Raw genomic sequence first — 12,505 nt, forward strand, 5'->3', positions numbered from 1 at the left:
GAACCACTGGTTTAGAGGAAACTACAGTGGAAGAAGCAGGCAAAGAAGATAGAGGCTGGAGAGAGAGGAGTGTTCATTTTGCTGCTGTGGAGGCTAGCAAGAGGACAGTAGTCAATGCCCACTTGATTCAACCACATAGAAGTCATTGGTGACCTTGGCCAAAGAACAATGTCAGTGGAATGGGGAGACAGGGACTTGCACGGACAGTACTACGGAAGGAAGAGGAAGATAATGCCAGGTTATGTAGCTTTTTAAAGTCTCATTTTTCTCAACCGAAAATGAGGATAACAGTGAATCTCATCTCTCTATGTTGATAATTAATGAGATAACAAATGTAAGTATGATTAACAGACCCTTAATAAGATACTTTATATATTATCATTTCAGTTATTCCTTTTCTGCCATTACCTCTTGCCTTTCTTTCTGGAACTCTATTAGGCATGTTATCTATCATGTGTCTTAATCTCTCTTTCAAATTTTTTAACTCATTATCACTCTATAATAATTAGAGCTAATTTTTTTCAGCTATCATCTAGTTCACTAATTCCTCCTTCAATTGGGTTAATCTGTTGTTTAAAACTTTCCATGTTTCTTTAAAAAATTCAATGATTATGTTTTTCATTTCTTGACATTCTATTTGGTTCTTTTTCAAAGGTATGTGCCTTTAAAAATATATATACTCTTTATTCGTTTGAGTTTAGCTTTTATTCCTCATTTTCCCTCAAAATTATTTTTAAACACACTTTTAAAAAATAGATTCTTCAGCTGGATTTGTTATCTCAAGTTCAAGGGTTGCTAATCCTTCTGTATTGTGTCTGTCGACTTTTCCTCAAGGTGAATCATTTCTTCAAGTGGTTTGCAAATATTTACCCTGAGCTTATCTTCAGCAAAAATCCCCCACTCCAATAAGTGTCATAGCCACCTTAAATTGTGGAAGTGTTTTAACAGAACAGTTTTAAATTGTTTCTGTGAAGTACTCAAGGGATTTCATTCATCCTCGATCAGTTGTTATGCTAATTTCACAGCTTGGAGAAACCCTGCACAAAGTGCAAATTTAGACTCCACACCCATGTATAATGTTGGCCTTAGGCTTTGGTTTTCATGCAAGAATTTTTTTTTTTTCATCTAGTCCCCTAATAAAGACAAGAGTGGCTAGCTTCCTTGTACATATCTGGGATGGTGAGCAGAGTAATTCTAGTTTCTGTTTTACCAAGGGAACTGCATTCTCATGTCCTGCATTTATGAGGAGACCTTAGTTCCAGCATCTCTCCTCTGTACTATGTGGGCCTGAAGTCATATACAGTCAGCCCTCCATATCTATGGGTTCTGCGTCTGTGGATTTAACCAACCATGAATTGAAAATATTCAGAAAAAAAATGGATAGTTATATCTGTACTGAACACTTACAAACTTTGTTTTCTTGTCATTATTCCCTAAACAATACAGCATAACAACTATTTGCATAGCATTTACATTGTATTAGGTATTATAAATAATCTAGAGATGATTTAAAGTGTAAGAGAGGATGTGTGTAGGTTATATGCAAATACCACACCATTTTTATATAAGGGATTTTGATATCTGAAGTTGGTCCTGAAACCAATTTCCCATGGATACCAAGGGAAAATTGTATTCTGTTATTATGTGGACATTAAGATCTCAGGCCCTGGTTTGGTTTTCTGTATGACTGTGTAACAAACTACTCTGAAATTTACTGCGTTAAAACAAAATCAACCATTTATTGTCTCTCATGAGTCTGTAGGTTGATTAGGCTCAGCTGAGTGATTCTTCTGCTCCATGTTGGCACTAGCTGGGCTATAGTCATTTAGAGGATTTACTGGACATGAAACATTCAAGATGGCTTACTCCTATAGCTGAGATGATGCTGGTGATCTCAGCTGGGGGTTTGGTACAGGAAGTGTCAGTGCTACTCCATATGACCCTTCACAAGGCTTGCTTGAGCATCACACAGCATGGTAGCTAGATTCCAAGAGGAAGCATTCCAAAAGGGAAAGGTGGCAGCTGCAGATCTCTTAAGTCATGACCTTAATTATTATACAGCATCATTTCTATCTCATTTTATTGGTCAAAGCAAATAATAGGCCAGCTTAGATAAAAATGGAAATTCTACTTCTTTATGGAAAAAGTGGCAAAGAATTTATGGTCATCTTTAATCCACCTCAGACTCTACCCCACTAGGGCCTATATCTAGTCGATTTCCCACAAACCTCTCTGACTTTCTACTCATAAAATTCCACTATGAATTTACATTCCTTCTTTATTTCTGGAAACTGAAGATTAATCCTGTTTTTCCTTTTAATACAGCTGAGTACTTAATTTTTCTTCATTTTAGTTTAGTTCTCATTTCTGTGGTTTAGCTTGAGAGTAGTCTGTCAGCCATCCTGCCTGAACCCCATATTTCCTGTGTACTCCAAGGTTTAGAAAACTAAGATATGTTCATCCAACAAATCCAACTTTCAGTTACTATTTTTGATAAAGCAACAAGATTTTCCTTCTATGCCAATGAGAAATTTCTGCTACCGAGAAGAAAGATATAACTTTTATACATGTGCCCTGTGCCACCACAGGCATACAAGTTGCTTGATCTCTCTCTTCTATCCAGAAAACATTGCTCCTAAGTTGTTCACCAGTCTGCTGAGCAATAGAAAGGCTCTATCCAATGATGACACCGCAATTTGTCCCTCATTATTAGAAATAATTATTCGAATTAGGTCAAAAAGCATCTCAGCTGAGCCCAGTGGTCATCCAGAATCAGGAATCACTAGAGAAAACCAACACGGTGAGTTCTGCCTTATAGCTATTGAGCAATAAAGCAATGAAATGGAACAGAGAATTCATTCTGTTTCTGTTTCTGTCCAAACTCTCATGTTCCTTTTAACTGCTAAGACTTCTAAAAAAGATGTATTTGGATATGGAGTATTGTTTTGGCTCTGCTGACAGAAGGAATCCACTCTCCTTTTAATTCCAGAGTTGTATGCATGTCCATTTAGTATGGCTCATTTCCTTTCTAAATGAAATGAAATTTGCATTTATATAGCCCCTTACATACCACATGGGCTACTAAAAAGCCCTGAAAAGCAGAAACTATTCAGAAGCTAAGAATTGAAGCTCCTGTAGCAGAGATATTCATCTTTATAGTCTTAGACCACCTAATGCTACCTGCTCTGAGTGCAGAATGGGTTAGAAATAGGCAGGCAGGGAGGTAAAGCAATATGTACTTTTAAAAGTGAATTGCCTAGATGTACCTATGCCTAGATTTGGCTGACGAAATGGCTTCAATAGTGACATAGATATGTTTAAACATGTTTGTCCTTTGGTGTTGATATTGCCCTGTCTTAACAATAATGTGACTGAAGGTAAAGTTTTCTTGTGTTGAATTAGAAGAGACTCACAAAACAAGTGAAAACACAGTGTGCTAAAGGGGTAAAAGATTACACCTAATCTCACATAATATACATTTAATTTGAGACAGAACAAGGACTTAAATGGAATGAGAAATCAACAAGTCTTCTGGAAGAAAAAAACAGCAGAATATCTTCATAACCTTAGGGTAGGCAAAGACTTAAGCAGGACGTCAGAAGCATTAACTATCAAAGAAAACATTGATAAATTAGACTTTACAATACTTAAGAATTTCTGTTCATCAAAAAAACATAGTGAAAAGGCAAGTCACAGACTGGGAGAAAACACAATACGTACATCTGAGAAAGGAATTATATCCAAAATTTATAAAGAAATATTATACAAATCAATAAGATAGACAATTATTTTTTAAAGTAAGTAAAATATTTGATAAAATCTTTAAAATTGGTAACCAAATTACCAATAAGTGTATGAAACATGCTCAACATCACCAGCCATCAGGGAAATTCAAAGTAAAATCTCAATGAGATATTACCTCACCCTTACTAGAATGTCTGCAATGAACAGGACTGCTACCAAAATTAGTAAGGATTGGAGAGGATATAGGGCAACTGGTACTATCCTATATGGCTGTAAGGAATGGAAACTGGTTCACCTTCTTTGGAAAACTGGCTGTATCTACTGTGCATATACCTATACTTATAACTCAGCAATTTCATTCCCAGGTATATACATTACAGAAATGAGTGCTTATGTCTACTAAAAGATATATTCAAGAATATTTATGACAGTGTTATTCATAACAGCCAAAAATTGAAAGTAAACCAAATTTCTAGCAACAGAATACTACACAGAAATGAAAAAGAACAAACTTATGCTAATCCACAGCAACATAAATGAATAATGGTGAGCAATTATACATATAAATATATGATCTCATTTGCACCAAATTCAAGTGGAGGCAAAAATAATGTATGGTAATAGAAGTTAAAATAATGGCTACTCAGCAGAGGAAGAGTAGTATTGGGAAGGAGCAGGAAGGAACCTTCTAGGGTGCTGGAAATATTCTATATCTTGATCTGAGAGGTGAGTTCATAGGAGTCAATATATGTAAAAATTCATTGAGCTGTACATTTAAAAGTTGTGCACACTAATATATGTAAGTCATACCTCAATACAAAGGGAAAAAAAACAAAAATAAGAAAATACATACATGTATTATACCTAAATCTTTGATTATTAAACTAAACCCATTATATACTGATCATTTCTTTAATGTGTAATGTAGTGGTATGTCCTTTTCCACTAGGCCCTAAGTTCATGGGGACAGAGAAATCACCTTTCTCATCCTGACACCCCACATAATATCCAGCACAAAACCTTGCACATAATATCCACACACATAAATGTAATACTGAAGGTACTTACGTACTTGGGAAGGAAAAGGGTCTTTGGACACATCTTTTATAAACATCAAGGGTCTCTTGTACTTTAATTTTTTTTTTACCAATTAGGAAAACAAAGTTTCCAATTCACAACAGTCTTAAATTTGCTGTCATATTAGATATGGCAAAATACTCATATATTAATAGTATATATCCCTTGGTCCCAGAAATTTATCTTTCCCTGTTCAGGATTTCCTCAATCAGCCTTGTTTGAATTGCATTAAGTATTCCTGCAAGAGATGACCTATTCCAGATTGTGATCATATCTACAATGATAATGCTTGGTTGTACTGGATTTAATAGTTTTCGTTTTATATACTGTCCTCCAAATAAATATATAGTAAGGAGTGAGAAACCACAAATTCTCATTAAGATGAGAAAGTTAAATAATGGTAGTTTATCCCACACTATAGCCTATAATATATGAATCCAAGTTTGCTGTAGAAATCACAAATTCCAAAACCCAGAAGCATGGATTCAAATGCCAAAAATTTGCAGGTACTAAATTACCTTGGCCAAGGACCTTAGTTTCTTGAGCTTTAGTATCCTCATAAACATAGCCAAAATATTTTAAAGAGAAAGAAGTGATAAGAATATCTGCTTCCCAAGGTGTTAATATCAAGGGATAAAATGTGTGTAGAAGTGCTTTTATAATAGTAAAAAGATACACATGTATATATTTTCATCACTATTGTTGGTGACAGACTCAGGGTTAGGATCAAGGTCTCCCGACTTTTACGCTGGTGTACTTTTCACTTTACCATACTATCTCTGTTTTGCATATTTATGATACATACCAACAATGAGGTGAAACCATTTAAAGAATGGATACTTCAATGTTGCTGTCCCATTTAATTAACAGATTATTGGACTGATCTGGTTTATCTTGGAAAATGGTCAATCCATTAGGTTTATACATATATTCTGAAGTGATCCCATATCTTTAAAATAGTGATTTGCCTTCAGTTACCTTAAAATAAAACTAACATTAAAGCTTACTTCAACTACCAGAATACATAGATATTATAGGTCTCAGGGGTTGAACCATAACTAGTCTGACTTCAGAACATACTACATAAAGTATGATATTAGAATTTTACTTATATGGGTAGTTTGACATAGAAGTAGAATGAACACATGTGTAAAATCCATTTATTTGCATTTCCTAACTTTTGATACTAAATTTTATATGTTTTATATATATACATAAATAAATTAAATACCCACAAAATCCACATTCTAACACCAATGTTCTGTCACTGATCAACCACCACTTCTTCTGCCCACTGATCTGCTTTCTAACTATCTTTAGAGAAATTCTTAATTAACCTAAGAAGTAATTTTTTAAAACAGGTACCTTTGAAAAATTTTCAAGAAGCGCCACATAACACACCTTTAAATCACTAAGTTTCTTAGGATGAAAAATGTAGACACTATTAAAATAGAGCTTCAGACCGCCAGGATTCAAGGACTTTCCAAACCATGGAGATTGTGAACTCTAATTTTTTTTTAAAAATAGCAATATATTTGTAGAGAAGAAGGCAAATAAATTGGTAAGAATATTAAAAGGGGGAGAAAACATTTATCTTGCAACATTTCATCCCTTGTTAGAATCTGGTTTAGCAGAACAGTCATTATGGTAAAAAATTGCCAGTAAATGTCACAAAGCCACAGTCTATTTCTAAATTGCCCCTAGCATTGGTTCTACCAAGCTAAGGAATAAAACAGATATTTTTCAGTAGATGATAAAAAATCTAAAATGCATGCACCTGATAGGCCTACTGTAAAGACAATGAAAAAGAGATATGTGTCTTTTTAAGCCCACTTTTGGGAGCAAACTTTATGTTCTCTTCTTAAAGAGATTCAGAGGAAATTCCATTTAATTATGCTCTGGAGATCAAAAAGAAGCCACCAGGTTTCCTTCCATATAATATCAGAATGAGTCAACAAAATGATTTTGCATAGGGATGACATATGGGATACGGAAAATTAAACATGTTTCTGAGAGGAAATTATAATCATCAAAGAAACAAGAAAAGGGAAACAAAATCTGCCACCAAGTATACAGGTAGAAAAAAATAACTAAGTTTTTTAAAAAATAAAGCTCTATAGCTTTCTAACCCAGAAATCTTCTCTAGGGCTGACAAGGCATGTGGTTTGACCACAGAATTGCATTTGTTGATTTTTTTTCTACATCCAGTGCAGAAAATCTTTCTCTGACTTCTAAAGTAATTGTAAAAACTTGCAACCAGTTACATATGTGTATTGTGTGAATAGATATAGAAATAGAGATTGAGATGAATATGAAGATGGAGATGGAGATAAAGGCATATACTTTTTCACTGCAATGCCAATTTGTTTAAGCTCCATGAATTTGAGAATTGTGTCTTGAGTATTTTTAGTTCTCCTCAAGTTATGCTCCTCCTCAGCCAGCACCTAACAGGGTTCTTCACCAATAGGCATTCAATAAATATTTATAGGATAAATTTCATATTGGACTATCTTGAATTACTGCCAGAGAACTATTTGTCTGAAGAGGACGTTGGCACACTGCTCAAGAGAGACACTCACAGCAGCAGAGAGCAAGTATCTGTTTAAACAAGTGTCTCAGGGGTTTTAGCTTGAGAGCCCCAGCCATGAAAATCCAGCAGATTCAGATAAGGTGCAGGTGTCTGGAGGGCTTTGAGTTGGCTTACTAGGGCTCCTCATATAAGAGGACAATATTGACTATAAAATAACCATCCCAAGAAAACAAAGCTGAGCTGGGCACTCAAGTTTCACCCAAGGCAAGTGGCTCTGTATGAAAGGAGAGGGGACAATTTTGAGTAGATGCCAGTGTCTGACTGATAGGTAGTATATAAGACAATGGTTAAAAATCCAGGGCTTTTGGTGTGTATTTCAACGCTGCAGGAAGTGGCTCTGTGATATTGAGCTGATTCCTTAACTTCTCTAAGCCTCAGTTATTTTGGCTGTAAAATTGGGTCATTACTACTATGGAATACCACAGGGTTGTGAGAATTACAGAAGGATGGCTTCTGGTTTCTGACAAGTTGACAAACCACCTCCTACCAAAATAAGAAGAAACCATGGACTGAAGAAGTAAAAATATAAATACCTTCAGATGCCCTGAGGGACTGAGGGCAAGTCTGTCATAAATGAGTAGGGAAATGAAAGGGCAGCTTCCTGGGGTGAAAGGCAGCAGCTGTAGCAGTGGAAAGTAGGTTGAGGGACACCTTTAAAGTGCTCCTATTATTTTTTATTTTCATATTACCTTGAGACTACCATTGCCTGTCCCACCAATGGAGAAATGCAGGCTCCTGAGGGTCTGAGGGTGATATCCAGATAGCAAAGAAGTCCTTCTGTGATGAACAGCTCATGAAAACACACGTAGGATTGAAAGAGGAAAATATTACTAACTCTACAGTGAAGAGATCTGGAAGACACATTCTTAACCAAGTGTTCAAGGATAACATCACCAATGATAAATCACAATGATATCATGTGTCTCTGATACAACAGAGTGAGAAGAGAAATTTATCTCTGTGGTATATTTTCCAAAAACCCATAACCCCATTCTAATTCTGAGAAAACAGACAAACACAATTTGAGGGGCATTCTACTAAATAGCTATCCACCACTCTTCAAAACTGCCAAAGTCATGAAAAACAAGGAAATTCTGAGAAACTCTCACAGATAAGAGGATATGACAAGTAAGTCTAGCGTGGCATCTTGGAATGGATAGTAGAACACACAAAAAAAGACATTAGTGGATAAACTAGTGAAATATAAACAAAGTCTGTGGTTTAGTTAAAAGTATTGAACCAATGTTAATTTCTTAGATTTGACAAATGTATCATTGTTACGTAAGGTGATAACATTAGGGAAAGCTTAGTGAAGGAGAATGGTATATGGAAACCCTTTGCACTATCTTTACAACTTCTCTGTAAATCTGAAATTATTCCAAATAAAAAAGATTTGTAAAAACTGAAACAGTTGCAGGTGATTCTGCTACCCTTGACAATTACTCCTCCACCCCCAGGACATACAAAACCCCAGGGCTGGAGGAAATTGCTTCATTCCTGCGCTCCTTCTTTCCAAGAGTTTACTGTTGAATTTCGAGAAAGAGGAGCCACCTGGTGGAGTAGCAGCCTATGGGGTTCAACAAAAGTGGTTTGTGAAATTCTGTTTGCAGCAATAATAGAGTAAGTTGTTTTGAGCTCCCACTCCCACTGAGGACAACTAAAATACTGGACAAGTATTTAAATGTCTCCTGAAGTCATCAGAGAGCTACCAAGGAAATGAGGAATAACAAGTCCAAGAGACAAGAGAGAAACACTCAGAGAAATGAGCCTAGCATTTGGGGTTTCATTTCTACCTAGGCCAATTTTCAATTCAAAAAGTAGTCTCTGAAAAGCTGAGAAGTGGAGCAGAGATTTTAAAAGACCTTTTGATATTAGGTAGACAAAAATTGGAGTTTACAGCCTGCCAAGAAAAGGGGGGATTCTAATAAACACCACAGTTTTTCAGTTGTGATAACAAAAGACTATACTCTGAGTAAAGATAAACCAGAAATAAATCAACCCTCATAAATACAGAAGCCCACATTTGAATAATATCAACCCCAGGCCTAGGTATACGGAAGAAACAAATGTTAATATCCTCTGGAGGAAAATATTGTCTAGAGTCATAAATTATCTCTTCAATTTTTCATAGAAAATTACTAACCCTTGATCAAAATAGCCAGGTTTATGAGAAGACCAGATAAAAAGGAAAAACAAGAGAAAACATATACTAGAAATAGACCCACAAGAAATACAGATTATGGAGTCACCAGGCATAAATTTTAAAGAGCTGTAATTAATATTTCAATGTATTGAGTGATAATATTGAGAATTTCAGCAGAGAATTTGAAAATATTTTAAGTGTAAATTCTAGAACTAAAAAATACAATATCCAAAATTTGAAACTAAATGGATGGGTGGAACAGCATATTAAAGAGAAGATAAAATGAGTTACTGGAACATAAGTCAGAAACAATTATCCAGCCTGAAATAAGGACAGCATTATGATTTGAAAATATTTTTAAAAGGTTAAAAACATATGGGATATGGTGAAAAGTTCTAAAATATACAAACTAGAGTCCCTGAAGAAAATAAACAATTATGGAACATTCTGGTCTATAATTTCCCTTGTCCTTGTGGACCAGGTTTCTCTGAACAGAAGGAAAGGGATAAGATGAAATGAGGGACAGGCTAAGGAAAAAAAAACTGTATTGCTAAATTTGAAATGAACTATCAATAAAAGTTGATGAGGCATTTTATCTTTTTGTAGGAAAAAACTGCATAGATACGTGTATTTGTGAGCTCTGTCCACTGAAGAGGCTTAGAAACAATGGCCAATCCAGTAGTGATGGTACCCAATTTTGGTCCCGAAATATTGTTTCCCATTGAAGAAACTAGGGCCATTTCGAGAAGTGGATGATTCCAGGTCTGGGATTAGAAATGTACAGGATGATCTGGGAATATTTTATTACACCAGATAGTGAGGCAGCTATCAAAGACTACAGGGTCAAGTTAAAAAAATGCAGGCACTAACTTGAGGAGGCTCCCACTGGCCAATAATGGGACAATTTGAGTTTGAAAAGAATGATAATTGCAATTAATTGAAAGCTATCAGATATGTTGAAATCCATGATCATATTTTTTAAAAAATCTAACCTGTCACCTTTGAATGAGGAGGATGATAGTGAGCCAATTCATTGCCTTGAAATGAATTGAATTCTTTCCATTATAAATGAAGGGAAAGAATCAAGCATTTATCCTACCTTTCCTGTATGAACAGTACCACTGGATAACCAAAGAGTAGATGATAAGAAGTACTCCTTTGTGAAAGTAATCAAATTAAGAAATGAAAAAGTAAATAAATTAGAATAGCACCATTTTGCAACTCCATTGAAATTAACGTATCTAGTCATTGATAAACAGCAGTTGTTAACAACACAAAAACACAAAAAACCATGTGCCCCTTGAAGAACAACATACCATCTCATCTGGTTTTGTCAAAGAGATTCAACCTGAGTCTGATCAAACCTCTGGATTCAACTGCCAATTTGTAGGAAATATATTGAAAATAGAAACATTGACAAGTAGGCTATAAGCAAAACCCAGAATATATGAAATTCTATAGGTCAAAAGAGGTAAATTGTAGGAAAAGAAGAGGATTGAGAAGAGACATGTATAGTAAAACAGACTTTAAAAACATCAATTTTTTAAAAACAGGCAACATTAAGCTATAGTTTCTAGGCATGCCGACTTGGATGAAGAAACTATAAAGAAAGGCAAAAAAAAGTGATTGGCATAAAAAGTAAGGATAGTGTTTACTTTTAAAGGAAGAGAAAGGGTTGAAGGGGGATTTCAGGGAGCGACTAGCAAAGTTCTATTTCTTGACCTAGTTAGTAGTTAGAATCGTGTTTACCTTATGATAATGCACTAAATACACATTTGTTTTGTGTGGTTGTTTATATATGTGTTTTATTTTACAATAAAAAGATTTTAAAAGTAATGTTTATACTCCTATTACCATCAATTTTAGCATATTTTCATGGTCTTTCTTCTCACCTACCTCTACTCATCCCAATACTAACTAGGGACGTCCACCAGTAACAGAAACTCTTTCTCAACTTCTGCATAGTTGAGCAATCTAAACCTCAGAGTAGGATTATAGATTATTATACAGAGAATTTTGATGATTTTTACTTATGATATGGGATCTAAAAGTTTGTCATAACATATTTCTATTGTGGAAAGATAGGGGCTTGGTTTAATAGAGATTTTGAAAGCGATGACAGAAGGTTTCAGAATAGTGGGAACTGAAAGGCATTGTTTTGTGAAATTTCCTGACAGGCTTTAGATTCATGACAGTGGTACATGTGACATTTTCCCTGGGTTCTTTTGAAACCAGATTGTGGGAACATTTTCTCTTTTGCTTTTGCCTCTACCTGGACCGAATCTGATTTTTCTGCTTTTGGTAAAAACGACAATAAAATCTGAAAAGCCTGTCTATCTTGAAGACAAGTCTAGACAAGTGATTAAGTTAAATGCCCCAAACACTTCACAATAGTAATACAAGGCGACATGCTAGAGAGGCATAAAGAATAATCCTATTATATTTACATGCGGATATTGCCCTTGGGGCTGGCCTAATTAGTCCCGTTAATCACCATGGCCCTTTCAGTGCTAAGCTGGTGAAAAGCTAAACCTAATTAATATTCTCTATGGCCAAGCAGAGTTCCGGCTTTAGCAGTGCCTGGACTCACAGCTGTCAGGGAAATATTGCTGCGTTATTTTTCCTTTCCTTCCATAATATCTGCTCAACTCTTCCCTTCCCAGGTTACAAGCATATGAGCAACTTGAGGACAAAGATTGTTTCATTTGTCTTCATAGTTTACTTAACTCTTAGCACATGAAACTGCATAAAGAAGAAACAAGATGTTACCCATTCCTTTGTTATAGAAAGGAAAAAAATCTACAGGGGAAGTTGCAATTAAACAAGAAATTTGCTTAACTTTAGTTTTTTCCTTTTTTTAACTGAGGTACAATTTACATACAGTGCAATGGACAGATTTTAGGACTATAGTTCGATGAGTTTTGAGAAATGTATACAAGCTGTGTAACCCA

Source organism: Eulemur rufifrons, chromosome 30 (assembly GCF_041146395.1).
Source record: "Eulemur rufifrons isolate Redbay chromosome 30, OSU_ERuf_1, whole genome shotgun sequence".
Classification (NCBI taxonomy): domain Eukaryota; kingdom Metazoa; phylum Chordata; class Mammalia; order Primates; family Lemuridae; genus Eulemur; species Eulemur rufifrons.